Source organism: Protopterus annectens, chromosome 6.part1, assembly GCF_019279795.1.
Source record: "Protopterus annectens isolate FY-2018-M chromosome 6.part1, PAN1.0, whole genome shotgun sequence".
NCBI classification, from domain to species: Eukaryota; Metazoa; Chordata; order Ceratodontiformes; family Protopteridae; genus Protopterus; species Protopterus annectens.
The window spans coordinates 252607271-252633052 of NC_056738.1; the positions used below are offsets into that span (position 1 = coordinate 252607271).

Consider the following 25782-nt stretch of genomic DNA (forward strand, 5'->3'; position numbering starts at 1 on the left):
CTCGTGTCTATTTTTCAGAAGAAGTAAAAACCCCCATACTGGGAGGAGATACGACAACACCTACAGAAATGCAGATATATTGCCTGCTGCAAGGAGCCCAGTCTGCCTGTGTTGCACAGTGACAATCTACTTGGGAGGTGATACACGCTTAATAGCATTCATGTACCTCCTGAGAAGAAACAACTGCAGACGCTGCCAAGCGGGATGAGGATATTACAGTTCAAAACACTGAGACACAGGCCTGCTCCCCAACATCTAACTCTTGACTCCACCTGGGAAAGAATGGGCCACAGGGCTTTTGCCCCACTTGACGAATGAATGGGTAAACTAGGCACAGGAAGGAGTAAGTTACTTGGTACAGCTACTTGACTCACAAAAATATGCATATATAAAATTGTTAAAGGGTCCTATATATCACACATAGCCCATCACTGATCTTAATAGCACCTTAAGTTAAATAATTTTAAAATCCAGTAGTCTAGTCTAAAGCTGTACCCACTGCCTTCATATGCTGCAAGTATTTTGGCAAATTTCTTCTGTACTTGCACAAAAGTGGAAGTTTGACCTTTCCATAATAGCAAAGAGAGACATCCTAGCTCAATAGGGGAAAATTAGTTTTGAATGCACCTGTCAGCAAGTCATATGTCTCGAAAAGATAGTTTTAAACAGCAACCCAATATGCTGAAGATCTTTATTTTAAATATGACCCAAAAGAATGGCTCGGAGGTGTTAAGATTTGAGACATTCACTTATCTACCGAACAATAAAAGGGCTGATTAGTGTGACATTAAACAGTTGAAAATAGCCTTGTGGTACAGGGAGACAAATGCTTTAGCAAGGCCTAAATAAATGTAAATAATTAGTAGAGACATTTAAATTAAGACATCTTAAAACATGAAAGGACGAATCCGTACATAAAGATTTGTGTCCAGCTTAGCAATGGCACTTCAAACTCTTACTGACCATGAGAAAGCAGTAGAGTAGTACAAACTTAATCAGATATGGAGATCAGCAGTAAGAATTCAATCAACTTTATCACAACATTAAAACTAATGCTATCAAAATCCACTGAAGTCCAAAAATACTTCAGAAGAGCCTTAACACTATGAATAACTCATTGCAAACATTTTGAGAACAAGGTATATTTCCAATATTTCACAGGGAAAGAATATGTTATAAGCTTACACCTACACAGGCAACAACTATCATAAATACCATCACTGTATCAATTTTACAATTACAAAATTAAAATAAAGATAATGCACTAGGTTAAGATAAATATAATCCTGAAACCTTCCTTGTAAGTCTTGAATCTATTAATACTTAAAACCCAGTATTAACACAATCTCAACAAAATGAAATCAAAATACCTTATTTTACTTCTAAACCCACTAAAGACCCTTATGACCGTTTTATCCCCCCACAACACTGCTTTAACACACATATCATAACATTTTAAGACCATACTACTCAACAGTCTAAATCCTTTATATTTTGTTTAATCTATTCAAGCTGAAATGGAGGAAGACAAATCCATAACATATATTAAGACAAGGAGTAAACACAATGGACATCATTAAAAGATCACATTCGAACGGCAAGACTTTTAGCTTGGACTTAAATAAGATTCCGATTTATCTAAACTAGAATTACCTATTCTCTATCCTATGAAGTTCGATATCTAAACTAGAATTACCTACTCTCTATCCTATGAAGTTCGATTTCCCTGCTTTAACAGAATGTATCTTAATGTAGCACTCAGAAGTCATTAAGTTCACAAAAATGTATCCTCTTTCAATCACTAGCGAAAATGGGCTATAAACAAAGTTTCCCTGCTTTGACAGATGAATACTTGGTAAACACAGAAACAACTTAAACATATCAGGTTTCTTTACAACTACTACCAACTCTACTTAGACTACTTTAGCAGTCAACAGCTACTAATAACTGCATTGCGAAAACAGCCATTTTACAGACGGTCTGCTAATAATTTTAGAGAACTCAAACAATTCTGAACAATATTATGATAATACAATTGAACAGCTTGCCAATATGTTTAATGTAACAATTAACTTCAAAAATGCATCAGCTTGGGAGATGGATAATTAGTTGAATGCAGTCTATGCAAATCTAAATTTTCAAGTTCACTGACTATGCTTATTCATCCAAATGGGTCACTGTACAAGGAATATTTCTTCACAATGTGTGGCAGTAATCCTGAAGTTAATCAGGAAATCAGTGGAGATGCAAAACCCCATGTATAGTGAGTATGGGAGGCAACACTGAAGAATGCGATCATTTTTCATATAAAGTTACACAGCAAGTGGGGTCATACATCTTTTTAAAACTACCTGCTCATCACTGGAACTAGTTTTACAGCACAATGTATTTTTAACAATGTGACATACCATTAGTTGAAGGGGATGGCAGCAAAAGCCACCACAGCTGAAAGCTATGCAAACTGTTGTATCTTCTGAATGGGAATGTGATTTCAGACTTAAAGTCTCACACACTGTTTCAGTCAGAGTTACTAGTACATTTTCTCTTTATTAAAGATGTACTTATAGGATGCAGTGAAGCCATGTCCTTCTGAGCATGTACACACTATTATTCAACCATTTTACTTTACATCTAAATTTCAATAAGAATACATTTATTTTCTGAACTGCTGATCATGAGATATATCCAGATAACCATGTTAAGAACTAATAGATTAAGGCTAAATATTGTGCTAAATACCCAATGTATACACACTAAAAAAATGCTATCACATCACAACTCATCAGAGCTTTAAAACTAACAACTGACATAAAATAAGTTTAAGGCCGTACAGAGAGAAATACAGCAAAGATTTTATGTTACATGTTTACAACATATTTTCATGAAGAGGTGCCCTGTCTAAAAACAATGAGCAGGGCAGGATCAATACAGAATGTTTTATAGTGCAAAAAGTTTTATTTAGATGCAGAGGTCATTCAAAAAGTGGAAACTGGCCTAATAATTATTAAACAAAGTTTGATGACATTAACTTACAGAAAACCGGTAATTGTTGTTGTTGTGTCTTTCGGCTTTTCCCGGTTAGGGGTCGCCACAGCGGAACTCCGGTCTGCTAATGATTGGCAGTAGATTTTTACGTGCCGATTTGCTGGGCCCGACGCACAACCTTCAAGGAAGGAACGCCCATTCACGCATGTCGCCACACAGAAGACGCTGTGAGAATCGAACGGAGCAATGTCTTACTGTGAGGCGCCAACGCTACCGCAGCACCACCACCGCAGTACAGAAAACCGGTAATTAAGAAGCACTTTTGTGCAAGAGGAGAGACAAATGTTACAACTGTTGTTTATCTATATTAAACACTGAATTATTCTCTGCATCCCAATAAAAGAAAGCATTATTACTTTAGGGTTAATGCAGCCTGCATTTCCCTCAATTTGGTATTTATAACAAACTGTCAAAAATGGAACAGACTTTACATACAAAAGACCACTACGAAATTTAAACTGAGAATTACAAAACATTTACAAAACATCTACAAACAATGAGGAGTTATAACATGCTAGCGAATGGTTTAGATAAACTACTCATAAAAATGAAAATGCATTCCTCCTTTCAACTACCAAAGTGATCACAAAGACTGACAGCAAGTCTTTTGGAATATGGCCTCAGTTCTAAGCCTGATTATAGATAGTGTAAATAACTTGCTTCGGCGTTAAGGCCCAACAGTAAATCTTTTGGAATCAATCCAATAATACCCCCCCTGCTACTACGGCAGCCACAAACAGAGGGATTCAGAAGCCACAGCTAGAATATGGCCTTCTAATCATAGCCACTGCTTCCAAGAAAAAGCTAACCTCCCACCAAACCATTGCTAACAACATCTGCAGATTCAATCTCAAAGGCTCTCAAAACAGAATATCACTGAAATGTGTACAAAAAGCAAAATGGCTTCCAAATAAAGGTGTATCCTACTCTTGGCCTTCCTCAACTCTATACAAATCTACCCACCTTTCCCTTCTCTGCCAGCAGATTAAAATTACACTACTTACAACCTCCTCCTTATTTACTCCAAGAAACATACTTAACATTCTGACTGCTGTTACTAAACACTAGCCGCATGCATTTGGGAATCCCTCCCACCAAAAGGTATTCCCTTCTTTTCTACCAAGCTTTCTGCAACCAACCTAAAATATCTGAATTTTGCATTCTCCAGTAAATATTATACAGTAAGTAGCATAACCTAAATCCATTCCACTCCACCAGCCTCTAATTATTTTTACACTACAATTACTCTATCAGTTAAGTTTTACCCACCATCTCCTTGCTCACCTTTCCAACCTTCCTTCAACACTCCCTCAACGTTGCCCTCCCTCCCTCATTTACACCTTACTGTACATACTATGCACAACAGTTAGTTATTGCAGATGTTGCATTCTGACCCATTTTCCTAACTTATCTTACAGTTAAGCCTTTTTACAGCTGTCTTTTAGTTACATTGTTAACTGTTTGCTTGCAAAATTTGCTTCACTGTTCTTCCACTGTTTATAAATTTGAAAATGTCATCTTTGTTATCTTCTGTCCACTGTACTCTCCAAGGATGAGCCTGCAAATGATCCATTGGTTCCAGTGGTTTGCCCTGGTCAAGAAATGAAAATAATGATGAACCAGAAGGAAGCAGAATTTAAGAAAATACCACTGTTGTTGGTGGGTCCTGATGCAGAGAAAGCAAATGATGGAGTAAGCTGGGATTTTATGAGTAGGTCACTGGAAGCATTAGCATTCCCTAACACAATAATAAGGTTACTTAGGAGGATATATGAGGGATCGGATGCAAACATTAAAGTGGGGGTGCCCTCTCTGATAACTTATGTTTGAATACAGGAACCAAACAGGGGTGTCCTCTTTTCCCTTTGTTATCTGTGTTATACTTAGAACCACTGAAAGAAAATAAGGAACTCAGAAATTCAATGATACAATTGGAATGGGGATCATGAAAAGATGACTTAACATATTATTTCAGTGCTGTGGAACATTCAGAGAAGTTTCAAGTTTTTGTGGGATACAACATTAATGAAGATAAAACAAATGCAATAGCTGTAACCTATGCACCCACACAAGAATTGGTTCAGCAATACCCACATTTATATGGGCACCATAAAATAAAGTACTTAGGAGTACGAGTTAAAATTGATTCTGTTAAGGCAGCTAAGGATATGTGAGAAGAGACAAAACAAAAGACAATACAAAAACTGGGAAGCAGTTTTATGGATATGGATAGCAAGATACAAGCAGTGAAAGTATTTTTAATCCCTTTAGTTTTATACACAAGTCAGACATATTTTATCCCCCACAGCAGAAGTTCTGGACAGCAATTTCATAAAGAGTTGACAGATTTCCTCTGGGAGGGTTAGAGGACAAGAGTCAAATGGGATAAGTTGATCCTTCCAGTAGAGTAAGGTGGTGTGGGATTACCTGATTTGCAGGGGCATTTCAGAGCTACACAAAGTCTCCTATACGTAGCTCAAGCAGAAAGATACAATTTAAAGTGGAAAGGGATGATGATGAAACAGGAAGGAAGCTCAAAAAACAAGGGAAAACTGCGATTTTGGATGCAGATCCTTAAGGAAAATAAGGATAACCATACAGAACATTATATTCATAAAGCAGCAGAAAGTATTCTATGAGCTAAACAAACATGGGAATGCAGAAAGGAGACTCTGCCAATAGGGAGGACTGCAATTAGGGGTACAGAGAATAGACAAGAGGGGATGTTTTTACTGGAGAAAACTAGCAAAGGAACCAAGGTACTAAAAGCAAGAGGGAAATGTACCTGTACCAGAAAGAATAAACATTTGGACTCCAGGCTAGATACTGCCTTCCTTATCTAGAATTGATACCAGGGTATAAGGAAAGAGAAAGGAATAGGGGGATCCTAAGTGAAAGATCGGCACTGGTAGAGTTTTTAGTAGAATCTAGAACAGAAAATGCTGTTAAAAATGGGATAATTCATAGAATGATAACTATAGGAATCAATCACAGGAGGTTAGAAAGGCCTGGGAAGAAAGATTGGATAAGCAATTCACAAAGAAACAACACAGGGATATGTGTAGGGCTCCCAAATATGCAATCATGTCTAGCAGATTTAAGATTTTTGCTTGGAAGCATTTCCTTATGTATTTTTATACCACAAGCACACTCCAAAGAATTTTTCCTCAGATAGACTGCAAATGTTGGAGGTTGTGATGCGGAAAAAAGAGGCAATTGGGAATGTATTTTTTTTCAGAGGGTAACGAGTTGGCAGACTAAAAATTCCCTGCAGACTTCTCTTGTAAGAAATACAGGGTGAGTAAATAGATGTAACTAAGGAAATTACTTGTTTTGAGCTGTGCGCAGAATCAGAATTGCCTGGACATAGTAAGGCCTTGCTTAGTTTAATTCTGGTCGTTGCCAAAAAAGCAACTACTAGAAAATGGAAATCGATGTCTAAACCAACCGAACTAGAAGCAGTGAATATAGTAACAGAAACAAACAACCAGGAAGTGGAATCTTTAGTAAAAGGTATGAGTAAATTACAAAAACAAAAAAAAAAAAAGGAACAGCGGAAACAATACATGCAGAATAATGTTTTGGAGGAAGAATAAGGTCTAAGGGAATGCTGGAATGGAATGAGCTATGTAACGTTCAAATGACAGACTGTACAGAAGATTACATGTGATGTATAATGTTTACAACTGAAAATATGTCAATTTAGTTTTCATTTATATAAACATGATTGTGTATGTCATACGTGATAATTCAGTAAAGATGTTTCTTGTTTAAAAAAAGCAGACGTTGGCGTCGTCAAGAGAATAAGAGAGAAAAAAGAAATGACAACTAAAAAAATAAATAAATAACTACCCAGTTAGCAAAAATTTGTAAATCTGAGTAAAAAAATGTAGTGGTACTGCAATGGATAACTTAAGGAAAAATCTACAACTGGGTGTGGGTATATTAGGATTTACCCACGGTTGTCATGGGTCTATGTCTGGTCGCATAGTCAAACATATCTCATCAACAATGCAGGGCGGACTGTTCTGAGATCGCATTATGGTGGGGGATCAGGAAATTTGCCCCCCCCCCCACTATAGTGCAATCTCGAAGTTGATGATTATATATATATATATATATATATATATATATATATATATAGATAGATATATTTATGTATAATTAGCTGCAGGTGTGGGGGTGCTAACATCCTGCATTGTCAACGACATGACGTTCAACAATGTGGCCGTTCATCTAACAGACTCGGCTGGTGTGGTTTGATCACAAGGCGAAGCTCAAGTGATTAAACAAAAGCAAACGTGGGTAAATCCTAATATACCCACACACAGTCGTGGATTACTGCTATTACGCAAAGACATTACTTAAGAAAGAAATTGCTTACCTTTCTTAAATAATGTCTTTGTATAAGGATGCTAAAGTATTCCTCTGCATTTATCCATCTTTACTGATGTACTGAATTACATCCCAATGCTTGCACAGTACTCAAGTGCAGTGCAGGAGAAGCAACAGAGAATCTCCATTTCTGGCAGGGGGGGGGGGGGGGGGGTTCCTGTCAACAATTTATGATGGACAGCATAGAAACAGAGGGAAAATCAGGTACACTTCTGTTAATTTTTTAAGAACGTACCGGATTTTTTATTTTGCCCTGTCCCTCAGCATACTCCAACAGAAAGTCCAGGTGCTCAATATGGCACTACAGCAACCAGACTTCATTCTATTGGTGTATGCTTGATTTACAATGGGCATGCTGACTGAGCTGTCCAATCAATGTGCTCATTTCTGAATACAAATGAACAGCCATTGTATAATCTGCATCACATCTATACTGTAGAGAAACTGAAATATAAATGCCATGTTAACAGAGTATTTCCATGTATGTACTTTTACTGAAATGACTGATTTGTAATTAATTCAGCATAACAACTATTTTGCTTAAGTCTGAAGGACTGATTCCAAGTTCGTGAATGCTGATTTTACTGAAAAGTATTTTTAGTGGATTACAGTTCTACTACTTAAACATCAAAAACTATGTTACTGTGAAATAACACTTCTCATGGATTTGCTAACTTCGCCACAGTATCTTAACTGTGGAATTAGTATATGCAAGATGTAGAGGGTGGGATACAGAGCAAACACCTCCCCTTACAAAAAATGTCTGTTCTATTGTTTTGTTGGTGTAAAAATAAATTTTTATAGAGCTTGTTAGATTACTTGTCATAAATGCCCATATGTTTTTCAAGGCAAGTTAGTCCATCTGTTATGTAATATTTTTTTCTTCATTTTGGACTTTGATGGACTGGCCTTTAATTAGTTGGTTACACAGTCTATGGAAATTATATCTACAATGCACAAAGCTAGTTTTTTTTCCCTTTTTTTTGGTTAGTTTGACGTTTAAACCCATTCACTAAAATATATTGGCAATTTCACATTATCAAATAGCAACATATGGGTTATAAAATATGGTAAGTGTACATAATCACAGAATAACAGTGTCTGCTCAAAGATATCCAGATGTTCCTTATTCCCCGATATTAATAGTGAAGCACTACAGGTAGCAGTAATCAAAAGATTTCAAAAGTGGACACTGATTCTGTAATCTACGTTTCTCCTTCATAGGTTTATACTAGGCTATCTGCCCTAAGGCATTTATAAGCCTAGCCCAAAGTTTTGTGGCTTACGCCACCCCTTATATGAAAAAATAATGTGCCCATTAGTTTGTTGTGCCTCTGTCCAGCAGTGACACAGAGATGATTCCCGGGGTAAACCTACGATCTCCCATCCACAGGTCAAGATTTCTCTTGAACAGAGCCAGCGAGGTGCTCTGCCTCACATGGACCGGGATTTTATTCCACAGCATAGGGAGTCTCTGTGTGATAAATCTATCCCTCCAGCACGTCCTATTTATATCCGTGCTAAGGTTTAAGTCGCTTGCTCTAGTGGTTTTGGTGGATTTGGATTTTTTGAGGTGGAGCATGTCCATTAATTCCGGGTTGGACATGGCATTGTATGTCAGGCACATGTCACCTCTGAGCAGACAGTATGCGACTGAATAGAGCTGGAGTTTCTTCAATCTGGCAGCATATGACAGATTTTGGAGTCCCTTTATCCTTTTGGTGAGGAACTTTTGGGGTCTCTCCAATTGCTGCAGATGTCGGGTGAGATAAATCCCGAATGGGGCATTGTACTCTATCATTGGTCTGATAAGTGAAGAGTACAGGGGAACAATGACCTCACTAGATCTGGATGTGAATCCCTTCATGATCAGGTGGGCAATGTAGAAGGTCTTTCTAACCACTTTAGCACCGTGAGTGTCAAAAGAAAGGCCACTTTCAACCTGGGTCCCCAGGTCCCTGATAACCAACCTCTTCTGTGCTTAGTGGATTGCCACCTATATGGTAGCTTGGGGTTACCTTGTTTTTCCCCGAAGGGTATGACTATACATTTTTTGGCGTTTAACTTCAGGCCATGGCTCTGGCACCAGCTATCTGTTTCCGTGAGTCCCTTCTGAAGGATAATCGTGTCCGATGCACTTTCCACTATGGCGCCCAGTTCGCAGTCGTCTGCAAACTTTGTCAGCCAAAGTCCTCCCATGTTGGCCTGTACTTCTGAGAAGTAGATGCCTAACAATAGGGGGCCAAGGACCGAGCCCTGTGGGACACCACTTGTGACCGGCTTGGAGTCTGACATAGCGCCAGCAACTCTAACCCTGTGGGTTCTGTCCTTAAGCCAGTTTGCAACCCATCTTGTGACATATGGGTTTACATTTAAGCTGGTAAGTTTTTCTACAATACCCGAGTGGGGTATTGTGTCGAAAGCCTTTGCAAGGTCAAGGTAGGCTGTATGGACTGCCTTTCCCACATCAATGGCCTTGGTGACTGTTTCGAAGAAGTCGACCAAGTTCAAAAGGCATGATCTGCCCTTGACGAAGCCAAACTGGGTCGGGTCCAATGTCTGCAAGTCCCCTATATCTTTGTTTATGAGCTCCATTATGATCCTCTCCATAGCTTTGCAGACTAGACTTGTTAAGCTTATGGGGCAGTAATTACAGAGTCCATAGAGGCACCGCCTTTGTGGAGTGGGACCACAGTTGCCATACGCCACTCCTTGGGCACGTATCCTGTGGTAAGGCTGAGATTAAACAGCTGCCTTATGTGCGGGTTTAATTCCTCATTTAGCTTGTGTAGCACACAGCCGGGGACACCGTCCGGTCCCATTGATGTTGTGTTTTTAGCTTTAGAGAGAGCAGCTTTCACCTGCGCATTTGAGATGTCTGGGAGGCTACACTCCGCTGAGATAGTTATCTCTCCTTTAGGGGGGGGGAGAAGGGGGTGAAGTTTGCACTGAACCTGCCTGCCAGTATGTTGGCAATGTCTGTGGGTTCAGTGATTTTTGTATCATTTTGGACTAATTCTGAACATATCTGGGAGTTTCCACCCAGGTTCCTAACATAGCTGAAAAAGGCCTTATGATTGTCCTTTGAATCCATGGCAATTTTTCTCTCAAAATTGGCCTTAGTTGATTTTATGAGTGCTCGTATTTTCTTACTAATAATGATCAGGGGGTGACTTCCCTTTTATGGATTTTGTTCTATCATGCAATAGCTTTCTCCTCTTATTGTAAAGTTTGTTAATGGCTGGGGTCCACCAGACTGGATGTTTGCCCTTTGTGGAAAGAGTCTTGGTTTTATTTGGGATTGCCTGATCCATGCAGTCCTGGAGGTGTTCATAGACGGCATTTGTAAGGGCTTCCGCAGCTTGGGTTGTGGTTTCCACTGGCTCAGGGGCCTTGAAGGATACCACACCAGTCTTGAGTAGTGTGAAGTTTGCTTTAGAGAAGTTCTTCACTGTGGTCTTTTTTGTTTGTGGTGGGGGCGGGATGTGGATTTCCAGTGAGATTAATTTATGATCAGATCTCACCAATGAGGGATATACTTCCGGTGTGGAGCATTTTGTCCCCATGTTTGTGATAATGAGATCTAGTATATTTTCCTCCTCTCGTGGGAACAGTGACTAGCTGTTCCATGGCATTTGAATTTATGAACTCCAGGAACCATTGGGCTAGAAAGTTAGGGCTTGAGTAATGTTCCCAGTCTATATTCGGGTAGTTGAAGTCACCCAATATGATGGTGTTTGGAGCTACATTTATACCCTCCAGTGTCTTCAGGAAGGCTGTGTGGGGTTCCTGAGTTTGAGAGGGTGGTCTGTAGCATGCTACAATTTGTAGAGCAGTTTTGCCTATGGTTAGTTGCACCTGGATGGTTTCCGAAGCTTCATGCGTTGCCACCAACCTGGAGGTGTGGGTATCCTTTATGAATATGGATACACCCCCTCCTTTTGTGGTGTGGTCCGGGTTTTGGGGCTGGAATGCATGATAGGAGGTAAAACCTAATAGTGCCGGGGTGCTCTCAGGAGCCTTGAACCAGGTTTCAGTTACAGCACAGACATCGATGTTCTCCATACTGAGAAGGGCCTTGAGTGCGTGCATTTTGAGATTTAGACTTCTGGCATTGAGCAGCATTACCCTCAGTTTCTTCCCATTTTTGTTTTCTAGGGTGGTAGGTTTAGAATTTGAGCCTTGCCTAAAAAAGGCACTATGGGGGTGGCAAGAGCCTTAGCCAATATCCGGAATCCCAGGGGTGACAGGGGCAAGCCGTCCCTTGCGAAGCAGCATGGCTTGTCAAACATGTCATCCCAGGCAGACACTGGATCCCCTTTGAATAACGCTGATCATCTTGTCTCTATATTGTGGCATCATTCTTGGTGAAGGAAGGATACTGCTCAGGGTCAGGGTCATACCTGCCTGGGCTACATAATCAGAGAGCTCCTCCAAGTCTCTTTTCATGTAGTCCAGGGAGGTACGTCTCAGGTCGTTCACACCAGCATGGACAACGACTGTATCATATTTGTACTTGCCGTGGAGTGACCCGAGTGCTTGTGTTATGTGGCGGATTCTAGCGCCAGATAGGCAGCTTACTGTGACCCTCTCCTTGTTCAGCCTGGTGAGTGGAACGTCAGTGTGTCTGACTATGGAGTCACCTATGACAAGTACGTTTGGTGTTGTATTTGGCCTTAAGGGCTGTGACTGCTTTGCACACTGATTTTGTGGTTTATGTGTTGCTTGTGGGGTGTCTTGAGGTAGCAGTTGTTTGGGTGTCTGCTTTGGAGGCCTCCGCTGTTTAGGTAAATTTTTACTCAGAGCCTCCGAGTATGTCTTTGTGTGTTTATGTGTTTGATTCAGTAGTGTGGTAGCATTATGTGAGGCTGGTTTTGTGGTGTGTGTAGTTGCCTTCTCCTCCTGTCTGGTCTTGCCAGTCCTGAGTTGAGAGAGCTCAGCCTCCAGTTTGGCTAAATAGCTGCATCTCTCGCAAGTATTTGTGTTATGTGGGAGGAGGAGAGGGTTGTCTGTGTACATGAGGCAGTTATAACATTGCCTCAAGATTCCCAGATTCACCAGCTGGACCGGAGAGGAGATTGACAACTGACCTTTGGACATGCTAGAATAATATTGGGAATTCCTTAATTGAAAACAAGGGCCAGTGGGGAGTGAGGGTGTAGTGCTTTTAATTTTTAGTGCTGACTTTATGCTTTAGTGAGCAAGTGCAATGTGTTACAAGTAACTAAATGCAAAAAACGACAAACAGTAACTTTCTTTCAAGTGAAACAAGGAAATAAGTACAGTAAGCAATGCAGATATCACTAGTGATCCACAGAAGTGCTGAGAAGCCGTGTATTAGGTGGAATTAGCGTTCCAGGGAAATAACAAGCAAACAAACAACAAGCATATAAACAAAGCTAGATTCAGCAGGCCTGGATGTAGTCTATGCTACACTACAGTTCAAATATTCAGGCACTATAAACCTTTAACCAGAAATTCCCAGCTCAGAAGGGCAGAGTCCAGCCTCTTCTCCCACAAGAGTGCAGACCACGAACCTTCTCAATGTAAAATAACTGGCCTGAAGCCCAAGTGCTTAAACCAGAACTAATACACTTGGACACTGGGCTCTCAATCAGCAGTTCCCAACTTAGAAGGATGAAAGCTACCTGTCCTGCCACCACAGTGCTTGCCACAAACCTTCCTAATGTAAAACAACTGGTCTGTAGCCCAAGTGCTTAATCCAAAAGACTTAGAATGATAGCTACACTTTAATCAAGTTACAACCAAGCAGTAATAAATACAATTGAATACTTTAGAGAATGTCTGGATTAGTGCTCAAGTTACACAAACAAAGCTAGATCCAGCAGGCCCGAATCCAGTCTATGCCACAGCAAACAAGGCGCACCAACTTCAGTAAGAAGCAGTTCAGATATGCATGCACTATAAGCCTTTAACCAGAAATTCCCAGCTCAGAAGGGCAGAGTCCAGCCTCTCCTCCCACAAGAGTGCAGACCACGAACCCTCTTAAATGTAAAATAACTGGCCTGAAAGCCCAAGTGCTTAAACCAGAATTAATACACTTTTAGAATAACAGACACTGAGCCCTCTTCAACACCATATACGTTAGGAAGGAGCAAAGTTAGATAAGCAGTTTCCTGTGGGCACCAATTATGAAAATAGTGACGATAAGTTCTCAAACAATTTCAACAACAAAAAAAAGAGCAAATACATCATGCAGTTTTTGGATACAGTTATACCAAACTTTAGTGCCAAAGTCATACAATTATGCTATTGTATTTAACAGGCCTTTCATTTCCCTTATCTGGGCAGTGGAGTATTTCAACTGCAGTGAAGATTAGGCAAAAAAGTACATTTTAAAAGTGAAGAAAACTGTTAGCTGCTGCATGTTAGCATAGAGGACCTGTCTGTCACTGCATGCAGAGAAGTGAAGCTCTGAGCTGTTAATGGGCTGTTTCATGTGCCCAAGGTGCAGGACTTGATTCAGTCTACTTTCATTTGCCTACTGTGCATTTCTCAGCAAGCCAACTAACCAAACAAAGCTCACAGGTCAGCATGAAAATTAAAAACTGTGTCTTGCGGGCTGACGGAGTCAAAAAACGATCTGTAGCAGCTATGCTATCCAACAAGAGCAATGGAACAACTGTAAAATAACATTCTGTTTTGATGAAATCAGGCATATCAGGGAGTTGCTCAATAAACTATTCAAAATTTGTTTTTTTTTTGGGGGGGGGGTATGTGACTGTAAGCAGCTATTTATTTATGCATGTTTAGAAGTATCATAAAGTGATCTGTGTAGACCTATTTTACCCATTGCCTTGGCTATGCAAGCCAACTATTAAGATACAAATAGTGCATATTAAGCTACGTAAGTACATATCTATAAACTGTCAAACGAAATTATTGAAAACAGCAGTAATACTTAAAGAGCTACTAAAAATGAAAATCAGTTAATGCATGTAACCAGTGATACCAGAAAATTGCAAACAGTAATCTAACAAAAGCAAAGCTAAGAAAACTACAAAATGGCAGACGTTTACAGTGATATTAGCATAAGATACCAGACATATTCTACAATCATCATATCAGGAAAGAACTATGCAAATCAATTACAAGGCAGCATGGCTAGCTCGATATTAAGATCTCTGCATCATAGCTCCAAGGTCCACAGCTAAATTCTAACTTCTGCTAACAGCCCATGATAGAGCTTTGATGTTCCCTCCGATATCTCCCTATCTCTCAAAAACAAGGTCACGGAGGGGCTACTTTAAATTGTCTCATATGTACCCCTGCCCTTGTGGCCCATGTCATGACTGAAAAGTGGCTGGGACCATTAAAAATTGAATAAAAAATAAAGTCATTCAATAGTGCAAAAATAATAACACTGAAAGCTGCACTAAGGCAATGTAAGTAGTTTGGCCTTAACTATGAATATTACTAAAGTGGCTAAATGAAAGAGGAGTTTCTGTTAGACATGCAATGAGAAACCCCACAGGTACTCGTCAAAAAAGATTTCTGGTCTAAAGAACCTTAGTTACTTAGACAGACTAGATAGTCCTGTTCCTGTATTCTGTGTAACATTCATCTCAGGGGGGAATCTACACCTTATTTGATGAGCTGTTACAGGTCCAGTGGCCCTTTGCGTACAGTTCAAAAAGTCAAACAGATCAGCGAATACTAAAAAAAAGCAGAACGTGATGGAGAAATTCATAGCACATAAATTCATAACACTCCTTCTCTGGAATAAACTTCTTCCTCCACAGGTTTAACAATGTGTTTTGATATCATCCTTCACACTAACCCTGGATGGGTGCACTCAAGTTTAGACCAGGATTAACTGGCCTCTTCCTCCTGATAAGCCTGCGGGTGGGTTCTAGTAAAGCGCACATGGTCTTTAGACTAAACTGTCTTGAAATTTCTATGAAAACATTTAGATGCAGAGTAGATAATGATGTAAACAGTCTGTTCTACATCACAGAGATGAGAAACGAATGGTCACTGGGTTTTGTTGGTCTCTGTATCACTTTGGCAACATTTACTTGTGACCCGAGTAAGGAGAGTGCAATCTCTGTGGTAAGCCAGTGAAGTAATTTTGGAAAGTAGTCAGGATGCTTCAGTTCAAACAGCAGGTCTGCTTACTCTTTAATGGGCATCCAGTCAGCTGATGTACAAGAGAGGAACTGTGCACCCATAGCTCCTATAGTGTCTGTGCAATCAACAGACTATAATTAGATTGTCAGTTTATAGTAATGCAGCTTCATGCTGCTATTTACAGCAGCAGTGTGCTTGCACTACAGAAACACCACTAACAATGTATTTATGCAATACAGAAAGCACTGCAACTTCAATAAAAATGACCAGTTTAACATGGGATAAGACTGTCCCATGTAGTGGCTTTTTTAAAATTATGTTCATTACCTCACCCGGAAAACAATCAGCAATGTGCCAAGTTAATCATGAATGGGAACACTTATATCCAGCCTGAAACTACAGCAAACCTGCTGGTCAACAAGTCCGGTATAAACTTCTCCCCTCCATCACCTCCTACCACACCCAAAGAAATACCCACAACCATTCCCCTACCAGTCATTACGAGGGAACAGGTCCTTACTGTGCTTGCTAAAGCCAAAAAACACAGCCTCCATGAGTCCCGACAACATTCCAGGATACTTCAACAGCTTAAAACAGAATCTATTAGGGCCACTAGAAGCCCTCTTTAACCACAGCCTCCAAATGGCTTAGTCCCAGAAGAATGGAGGACTGCAGCAATTGTCCTTCTGCACAAGGAGGCCCCATTAACTGACCCAGGGAACTACAGACCCATAAGCTTAACCAATCTTATCTGCAAAGCCATGGAGAGAATTATCATGGGCCTGATCAATAATGACACATGAACTCTTCAAAAACTCAATCATACCCAACTGGCTTTGTCAAAGAGAGGTCTTGCCTGTTTCTGGAAGACTTATTTCAGAAAGCCACCAGGGCCATGAATGAAGGTAAAACAGCACACACCACTTATCTAGACCTGGCCAAAGCTTTTGACATGATTCCGCCCCCCATAGATAAACATACCGAGTTAGGCATAAACACCTACATCATCAGATGAACAGCCAACTGGTTCACTGACAGGGCACATGTTGGCCAGATACATCAATCTACTTCCAATAAGAAACCTGTCACTGGTGGTGTACCACAGTGTTGAGACCCTTCCTGTTTGGTACATACTTCTCTGAAATGAAGACCAGTGTTGGGTGCCTCTGGCTCACCAAGTTTGCTGATAACTGTAAACTGGGAGCAATCACTGAATCGCCAAATGATGTTGACATCCTACAAACAGACCTGAAATTGACAAATGACTGGTGCCAAAACCGTAGTCTGAACCTAAATGCTACATACTTGCAAGAAAACTTATACAACAGATATCCCTGCAAATTATACTGATTGCACACCCCTAAATGTAGACCCACTGGTGAGGGACCTAGGAACACAGAAAGATAGTAACCTAAACTTTGACCACCAGGTAGCTACAGGAGTGAGGAAATCCCTCTATGTGGTGCAACTTGTAAGTAAAGGCATGGCATCAAGATCAAAGGAAGTCAATGGGCCATTGTACTCTGTCCTCAACAGGCCCTATAATCAAGTACAATGCTCCCTTCTGCATGTACCTAACCAGGCATTTACACCTACTGGAACAGCCCCAGAGGATTCTTACTTTAAAAAAAAAAAAGGATGTCTTATGCAGACCGACTAAAAGCCCTATTCCTATTCTCTGTATGATATTGTTTATTGAGACGGGATTTATGCTGACCTGCAATGCATTGTTTGATTCAGCCTTGATGAAAATGTTACATACTCGCAAAAAAATTATAAAAGGGTAACACATTCCATGGACCTGAACCGCGAGTGTAACAGAACTTGATGGAGAGCCAAATTTGTATCCCAAAGGCTACCTCATCTATAGAATAAACTTCCCATCTTCATAAAGCAACACTCATCCCTCACTCTCTTCAAAAAGAATGTGAATAAATGGATGGGGAACTCACTCCTAGTGCACTGCTCATGTCTCTTATGGACAGAGGTAGTCTGTAAAATGAGTCAGGGCTCCAACACCCAAAAATCCACTACCTAGATACTACCCCATCCCATATCTGGGGAATTAAGATAAAATATTGTCATATTCTGAGTGTTACTGGCTAGGCTTGTAAACACTATTGTGCCTTTAGCCTAGTAATGACATACGAACCTATGAATTCACAACTGTATACAAACAATGTGTTAACATAAGCTGTGGCTTAAAGTGGCAAATATTCACTTCCATGACCTCTGCCCAATAACGCATCAAAATAAAATCTTTATTACAAGTAACAGAAAACATAAGGAAAGTATTAAAATCAGCAACTACCAAGTCCATTACACAGAAAAAGTAATAAGTTCAATTTACAAAATAAAGTAATTTTTTTTAGTTTTTCTAATACCAGTCAGTGATTATAGCTCCAGGTTACGTCTATTATCCCCACATCAAGATAATGCAACATCAAAGTAGACAAGTCTTTATACATATCATAAACTCAATGTCTTTCACAAATCTAAATGAAACCTTTTAAAAAGACTAACACATTATTTCCAATGTTTTAGTGCTACAATTTTTATTTGTGGTATTCAATGCCTAACATTTATATCAGGCAAAGTGCTCACATAAATGAATATTGTCCGGGACCAGCTAATGGGTTCAGCTCACCCACGCAAACATTAACAGCACATACATGTTATCACATTTAATAACCTACAGGAAATAAAAGCAACAATTTAACAGTGAAATTATTTAAAATAATACGTATCAATTTATCACTGAAATATTTATTTAAATGTGTTTAAGTTTTTGATCCTAAGCACTAGCATTCTAAATTAATTGAATGTTAAGATCTACCAATACCAAATCTCAAGTTAGCGCAGCCAAATAATAAAAGCTTTGACTAAAAAGCCACAATAAACTTTTAATGTTCTAAAACTAAAATTAGTAGCCCTGCTTGCATCTTCTCTGAGAACTACACTAAATGGAGTCTACGAGAACGGGTGCCCCGTTGTATTTGGATTTAGTTTTACTAACAAAAACACGGCAAATTGGTCTAGCGATGGAACACGTTTTGCTTTACTGCCCACATACTATTTTACATCGAGCCTTTGTGTCTTAAATAACACACTGGCAAAGCTACTTTCTCAAAATTCCTGAACTTCAATCCAGGAGTAAAAACTCAATTCATAGACAAGCGTATAACTTAATTTCCCAATAGACCTCAGTGTGTTAATTATATTTAATACATTCAATGAACTGAGACTTATGCTACTCCACATTGCAACATAACGACACTTGTTTGGCAATATTATATACACCCACCCACTACAGCAAAAACGTCAAGGTTGGGAGTATGGTACTTGCAGTTGGTGTTGCTTCTAAAACTAAAACTATTTTGTAGCTTGTAACTAACCACGGAAAAGAAACTTAACACAAAATACACAGACTATATCACATAATAGGCCTGGAAAAGTTTCAGACCTGCCAATTATTCAGTTTTCCAACTTTTCGGGGAACTGGAAATCCACCTTAAAACATCATCACCCCTAAAAAGACAGCGAAATTTAGAAAACGTTATTTATTGTTAATGGTGTAGTCTGATGTACAGTCCTCAATGGAGTAGATTAATAGTTTCACATCCAAATTGCCCGATTTGGCTAAAACTAGGTCCGGAAGCTCGGTGTGGACCGGAAGTACTACAGCTGTCCAGTAGCGGTTGAGTGTTCCCAAGTAATCGGTTTCTCATTAAACAACCTAGAATAACAAAGACATAATGATTGATTGTTTTAAAGTCACTGCTGCATCACAGTGCAGATGCAGTTCATTAATGTGTCAGTTAATCCCATGAAATTTTACAAGTTATGCGAGACTCGCTAAAAGAAGTTTCTTAAAACTAACAATGGCTTGGGAACTTCGTTGAGTTTTTTGGTTCCATCAGAACTAACTGCGCATGTCCAAATATCTGCCCTTTGCTGCAACTAACTTATTTTCATTTGCCAGAAACATTTATCTTCTGATGTAATTCGAATTTTGCGTAAGATATTTGTTAAAATGATTGTTTTAAAGCATTATTTGGTATCTGTTTGAATAAGTATGCTGAATTATTTTTTGGAATGGCTGTGTTTGGTAGAGTCTGTTATAATTAAGCTAGTGATGTGTTGCTGCTGTCAGTGACAAAGTAATATGTAGGCGTCTCTTGTTACACGCGAGTTCTTTGAAGTGGTACTGATTTATTACCAACAATATTGCTAGCCTACGAAGAGTCTAGTTGGTCATTTTTAATTAGTCTGCATTTTAAATGTTTTGCAACTTCTCTGTCTTATTCCGTAATGTTCTTGCAACAGCGTTTGGTGCTTTGTCTGTAGGATAGAATAATATTGGTCTGAATTAAACACGAATCAGGCGGGCCATTTGCTGTCAGCATTTCATAGGCACCACCACTTTTTAGCAACGTTGGCACATTACGGTCTGTAGAAAAAAATGAAAACCCGTTATTGTTTTTGAGTATCTATCAGATTATATTAAAACGTGCTTTACGGGGTAGTCTTACTGAACTTTTTGATTACTTGTAGGGAACATTCATGAGTTAAAGTCCATATGTAGAACATTGCAAGTGCCACTAGAACAATTTTCAACATTATTCTGACGTAAAAAGTAGCTGTATGTATAATAAATTAAAAGCAGAGGTTAGCTTACAATGCCTTACTGGGCCTACATTCATCCATTCTTAACCCTCCTTTTAGGTTCATAGGTTCATACTAGGCTATCTGCCCTAGGGCATTTATAAGCCTAGCCAGAGTATGTTTGGCTTTCGCCAGCCATTTTAAATTAATTTTGCTATGCCCTTTTTCGAGGTTAGTATACTGTGCCTCTGTCTAACAGTGACACAGAAGTGATACCTGGGGTAAACCTACGATCTCCCATCCACTCATCAAGATTCCTCTTGAAGAGAGTCAATGAGGGACTCTGCCTAACCTGGACTGGGATTTTAGTCCAGAGTGAAGGGAGCCTCTGGGTTATGAATCTGTCCCTCCAGCATGTTCCATTTTTGCACATGAAGTCAGGGCAGTACATGACCATCATCTAGAGACAGTGTTCACACCGGGTGGCTAGTCCTGCCACTTTTTTCTATTCGACTCATAGCATTCACATCAATGGCCAATTTTAGAGTGTCCAATCTGCCCACTTGCATGTCTTTGGAATGTGGGAGGAGACCAGAGTACAAGGAGAAAACCCACACAAACACTGGAGAGATTGAAGGCACACCAGCTGAGAAACAAACCAAATAACCACTTGCTGTGAGGTGAAAAACTTCCTGTGGCACCAGTGTGCTGCCTCGATGTAAAATGCTGAGTCCTCTAGGTAGTCATCGTACTGTTTGATAGATGATACATTTTTGTGGGTATATTTCTGTTACAGAGGTGACTGTCCTGTTTTTTTTTTTTTTTTGTCTCGCATCACCACAATTTCTTGTTTACATTTGTTGCACTTATGCATGCAGGTTTGTAATCTTCATGGATAGGGCTACATTTTACTGCTGCGGCTGTACAGAAGAAATATTGCATTGCTTGGTGACATTTTAGTAAAAAGTATTATTTGATTTTTTTTTGTATGTTATACTTCTCTTATATGTGATGCTTCTTGTAAAAATGTGTAAATAAATGTTTTTCCATAACGTGTAATGTCCACAGCCCTTTGAATAACATCTTTTACTGAATGTCCCACTTTTGACACAGAATAATTGCAGTAGAGTTTTCAGCCTCTGTGTTTTCTCTGTTATCAGCCATACATGGTTTTGTCAATGAAAAACCTGGGAATGATACAGCAGAAACAATACATCATTCTATTTCTTTGTGATTTATCTGGCGAAGATGATTTTTAACATAATTTGCTGAATACAAGAAAGACGAGTATAAAGTTACAGTGTAAAAGATTTGTTATATACCTTCATGTGTTTTGGAAATTGCAGGACTATGTGGTTGGCACTGAAGTAGCCAGGAAGATGATATGGAAGTTTATTATGTATGCTTCTTCAGATATTCTTCTCTGATGTGAGGAATGGGCAGGTGTGATTGTAATAATGGGTCATGGATGTGAATATACAACATTAAATAATAAGTCTTTGATATACAATACAAGGATAGTGAATGTGTTGATTTTACAGTACCTTAAGGCTTGGGGGTAGTGGTAGTCTCTTGATGTATGGTTGTGCAGAACTACGGACTGTGGATTTGGATTTGATGGATAAGCTATGCAGTGGGTAGATTGTTGTGATGTCATGATGTGCACTTTTGTTAGGTTTGTGGAGTTTTATGTATTTCTGTGGTGTCTGTGTGCTAGTGCAGTAATGGGATGCATGTTGAGTAAGATGAAGGAAAAGAGTGAAGGAAATTACTGAATATCCATGTTTGCTGTTAGCTGCGGAGTTAAATAATAGAAAATATGTTGATTACCATCATTATTACTTTTTTGTATGCAGTGTCCCAAATCATTGGTAAATTACTCTGAACCCTGGCGTATCAATGCAAGGACAAATAGCTGATCGAAGTTGGGCTGCAAAAGTACACTTCTGCCTTGAGCTGTGGTCCACAACAGCCACACCCAAATAAGGCCACACGGTGAACATCCTCAGACTTCCCACTGATCTCCCTCTGAGACTGGTGAGTTCTAGTGCTATCTTTTCAACAGTAAGTGTAATTCAGCTAAATTACATTATTTGTCTGTTGTTCTCTGTCTGTCTGTCTCCTTTCTGTCTCTGTTTCTCTCACTCACAAACACACTAATTTCCAGAAGAGGCTACTGTTATGTTTCAGTGCTATAACCCTTTTTGGCTTTTTGGTAGTAAATTGACACCACCCGATTAGTCTAGCATACCGAAGTTTCCAGTTAATGTACCTGTCTTAAAAAATCAGCCAACTGAAATATAAAATCTTATTGTAGCTTGCCAAGCAGTTTTCCAATCAGTCCCACTAACAGAACAATATTTTTATGTCAAGTAATGACCAACTGCAAATTTTTCAAGTTAAATTAAATTCCTCACTAAAGGAAATGAGGTTATACAATTTGAGTATACATTATGCATATATATATATATATATACACATACACATACACATACACATACACACACACACACACACACACACACATGCGTGCACGCACACAAAGTACAATATTGCACAAAGAAATGTAAAATGACTCAACAGACAGAGGGCATTTAGGAACATGCTAATTGTTTTATCTAGGCAATTTTAACCCAAACCTGTAGCTACAGAGAGTTACTAATATCTGTAGTGTAGAATATACCAATCAAAGTAGGAATGTACTCCTACAGGCAAAGCAGTTGTTTGTCTTCAAGCAAATACATGAAAGATATGACTGAGTAGAAAATAGATTCTGCTCCAGGATTCACTGGAAAGAAAGGGTCACACCACCTGACTTTTGGAGGGATATACAAGGATTAATCAGAGCTGGATGGTATGGAATTTGAGCAGTTGTTTTTCAAGCATACCCCACTCTCTCTCTCTCTCTCACACACACACACACACACACACACACACACACACACACACACAAGAAAAGGAGTATGTAGCATTTTCATTCTTTGTCAGTCAAAATTTAACTTCAAACAATAGATTTTTTGGAAAGGTCCCATACACAGGAAGTGTCTTATATTAAACATAAAGTCTTGTCGTTGTAAGGGTTTGACTGTATGTCTCTGACTTCCCTACCCCACAGGAAAAAAGGTGCAGTTTTTCAGTGTTGCTCTTTTGTAGTTTTGTAGCTTTCCAGTAAACAGTTACATGTTCTCTACAGACATTTCCATATAGTTTTTCACATTAAGCAGTTCTAGTTTGTGTGCATTTCATTCACATTTTACACTTGCTGCATTTTTACAGGAAAACAGTTGCAGGTTATCTCATTTACATTTATCTTTCTTGCAGGTTATCTCATTTACATTTATCTTTCTTGCTGCATCTCCATTTAACATTTTAATCTCCACACAAGGACCATCACCCCAGTTTGCCATTCCTGATATACTGTCCCCATCTTCCATGTTATATTGAAAAGGTTCATTGATTGTAGCACCTCAACTGTATTCACCACCTTCAGCTTTAACAGATGGTTCTTCTACATTCCCACCACCCTGCCTATGGAGGATTGCTTTAGTTGTTGCAGTGGCCTTATCTGTCTGTGTAAATGAGTGCAGTCCCATCATTTGCTTTTATTACTGCCTCTTCTAAGGAGAGCACATCTGGATTCTGGAGTTCCTCAAAAGTGCTGCTTCCACTACCCATCAGTTTTTCCAGTCAGTCAGTTTTTACCGACTTTTAGCATGAACTGCATGAACATACCCTCACGAATCAAGTGGGGGTTGCAAACCCTTTCTGAGGCTTTCAGTAATTTTTTTCTGTTGCCTTTCCACATTTCTCCTGTAACAATGGCCTTTGCTTCAGAGACTGCCACTATTGCTAAGGTCTTCTATCAGTACCTGTTTGTCAAAGATACTCTTACCCCAGCTCCTTGCTAATCTTGTTAGCTTCTTTTGTCACCTCTGTCATGTCCTAGGGTCATGACATTGAAAAGCACTGACCATCTTTCTATCACAGGTCTTTGTCACTTTTTCATACACAAATTTTGATCTAAGTCTATTTGGACTCCATATTCCTGACCTGTGGTTAATAAGGTGACGTGTTTCTGAAAACTCAAGTTAGGTTTTCTGTGACAATCCATCTGCCACGTCAGCCATGTGACACAGCTCAACATCAGGTGGCGTGCATTTGACAGCATAAGACCCTCCTGACCTGAGTGCAAGCAACATATGGCTTCAGGTTAGGTGACAGTTGCAAAGACTGTCATCAGCCTTTAGCAAAAGTTTTTTTATTTATCAAACTTAAGCTGCCCCATGATTTTGGACATAGTGTTTGTTATGGACAGTCTACAATTTAGCATGAAAGTTCATTAACATTTTGTTACTTGGGTTCAGATCAAGCAGTCCATGCCACTAATCACATTCCTACGTGTGTTTCTGTTGTCTCACATATGGGAATTGAAGTCCTCCAAGAAAACTGAAGCATCATTAGATGATACCCTTTGATGAGATACTAGTCTTCTAGACTTAAGGCCAGGTATATAGAATCTCCAAAGTAGGAGAAATTCCACCTATGAATTGGATTAATTTGTCTGCTGGTTTCTGCTTTGTAATTGATGTTTAATTAGGTTGTTTCTTCCCTGTTATATTGTAATTTCTTTTCATACCCTAATTGCTGATATTGTTAATATAAAATTTTAGTGCCTTTTGAGTAAGCCACATTGAACTGGGTTTGGCACTCTTGGTCATTCTGTGAGGAAATTACTGCATTAGTTCCTCTTACAATTGTTGCTTGTGGGTATAAAGTTGATTGATGCTTATTATATTAGCTGAGTAACAGCTACTAAAAGTAAAATCAGATATGCAGCAGTTGTAGTCACTTTTCTCGTGCTGCCGCCTTCCTCTTCTTTGGTTATTAACTGCGCATAGAAGTTAGTAACAGATCTTTTCAGTCACATTTCAAGCCATGTGATAGAGAATGTAAATACCAAATAGTCTTTACATGATTTTGCCATTGCTTTTGAAAGTAGAGGATAATATGTTAGTGATATAGTGCAGAGACAGTGATGAGGAAATGTTCAGGAAGACCATTTTGGACTGAGTAGTGCCATTCTATTAGGAAGTACCTCTTTGGGATGATACAGGAGGTTTCTTTTCTCCATGCATATTTTGTATTCAGGAGCTTTCAGCGGCCACCATCACGAGACGGGAGGAGCATTTAGACCATGGTGAGCTCCTGTAGGGTGAATATGGTAGAACAGTGATACCCACTTGGAACCCAAAATTATAATAGTTTTGTTTTTACTTCCTGTGCTCGGATTACTGGGTGACCAGTATCCCAAGAACACAATAATGCAATTTTATATACTCATTTTTCACTCTTACATCTGAAACCCGAAGTACCAGTTCATGTAATATAAATTACACCAGGCATTCACCTTTTTAACTGTAAGTTAAAACAACTTGACCCTAAAACCTAATGTGACAGAAGTTCAAAGTCCTTTGTTTATGAAATAGGTTATTGATATCTGACAGTAAAGAGAACAAGCCACGGTGTCACTTTGCTAATGATATATTACTGAACCATTGAGGGACTTATAAAGAAAGACCTCCCCTTTTAGAATTTGCAGTAGGTTATCTCTGCAGTTAATCAGGAGAGCAGTATAGAAACCAGGGA

The 25782-nt window shown here is 39.3% G+C and overlaps 2 protein-coding genes across 4 annotated transcripts in view; one reads left to right on the forward strand and one right to left on the reverse strand.

The window, feature by feature from the left end:
• Window positions 1-19242, reverse strand: part of LOC122805272 (breast cancer metastasis-suppressor 1-like protein) — a 360358-nt gene extending 341116 nt beyond the window's left edge. The window contains exon 1 of the mRNA XM_044075361.1: window positions 18995-19242. The gene's annotated coding sequence lies outside the window, so the exon portion shown is untranslated. The remainder of the gene's footprint in view (window positions 1-18994) is intronic.
• A 137-nt stretch (window positions 19243-19379) lies between these two features.
• MED18 (mediator complex subunit 18) overlaps window positions 19380-25782 on the forward strand; it is an 82452-nt gene continuing 76049 nt past the window's right edge. Inside the window, exons 1-2 of one of the 3 annotated variants that reach the window (XM_044075680.1) lie at window positions 19394-19547; window positions 21993-22173. The gene's annotated coding sequence lies outside the window, so the exon portion shown is untranslated. Of the gene's footprint in view, window positions 19548-21992; window positions 22174-25782 lie in introns of all 3 variants that reach the window. The other 2 variants (XM_044075681.1, XM_044075683.1) reach the window with 2 other exon arrangements.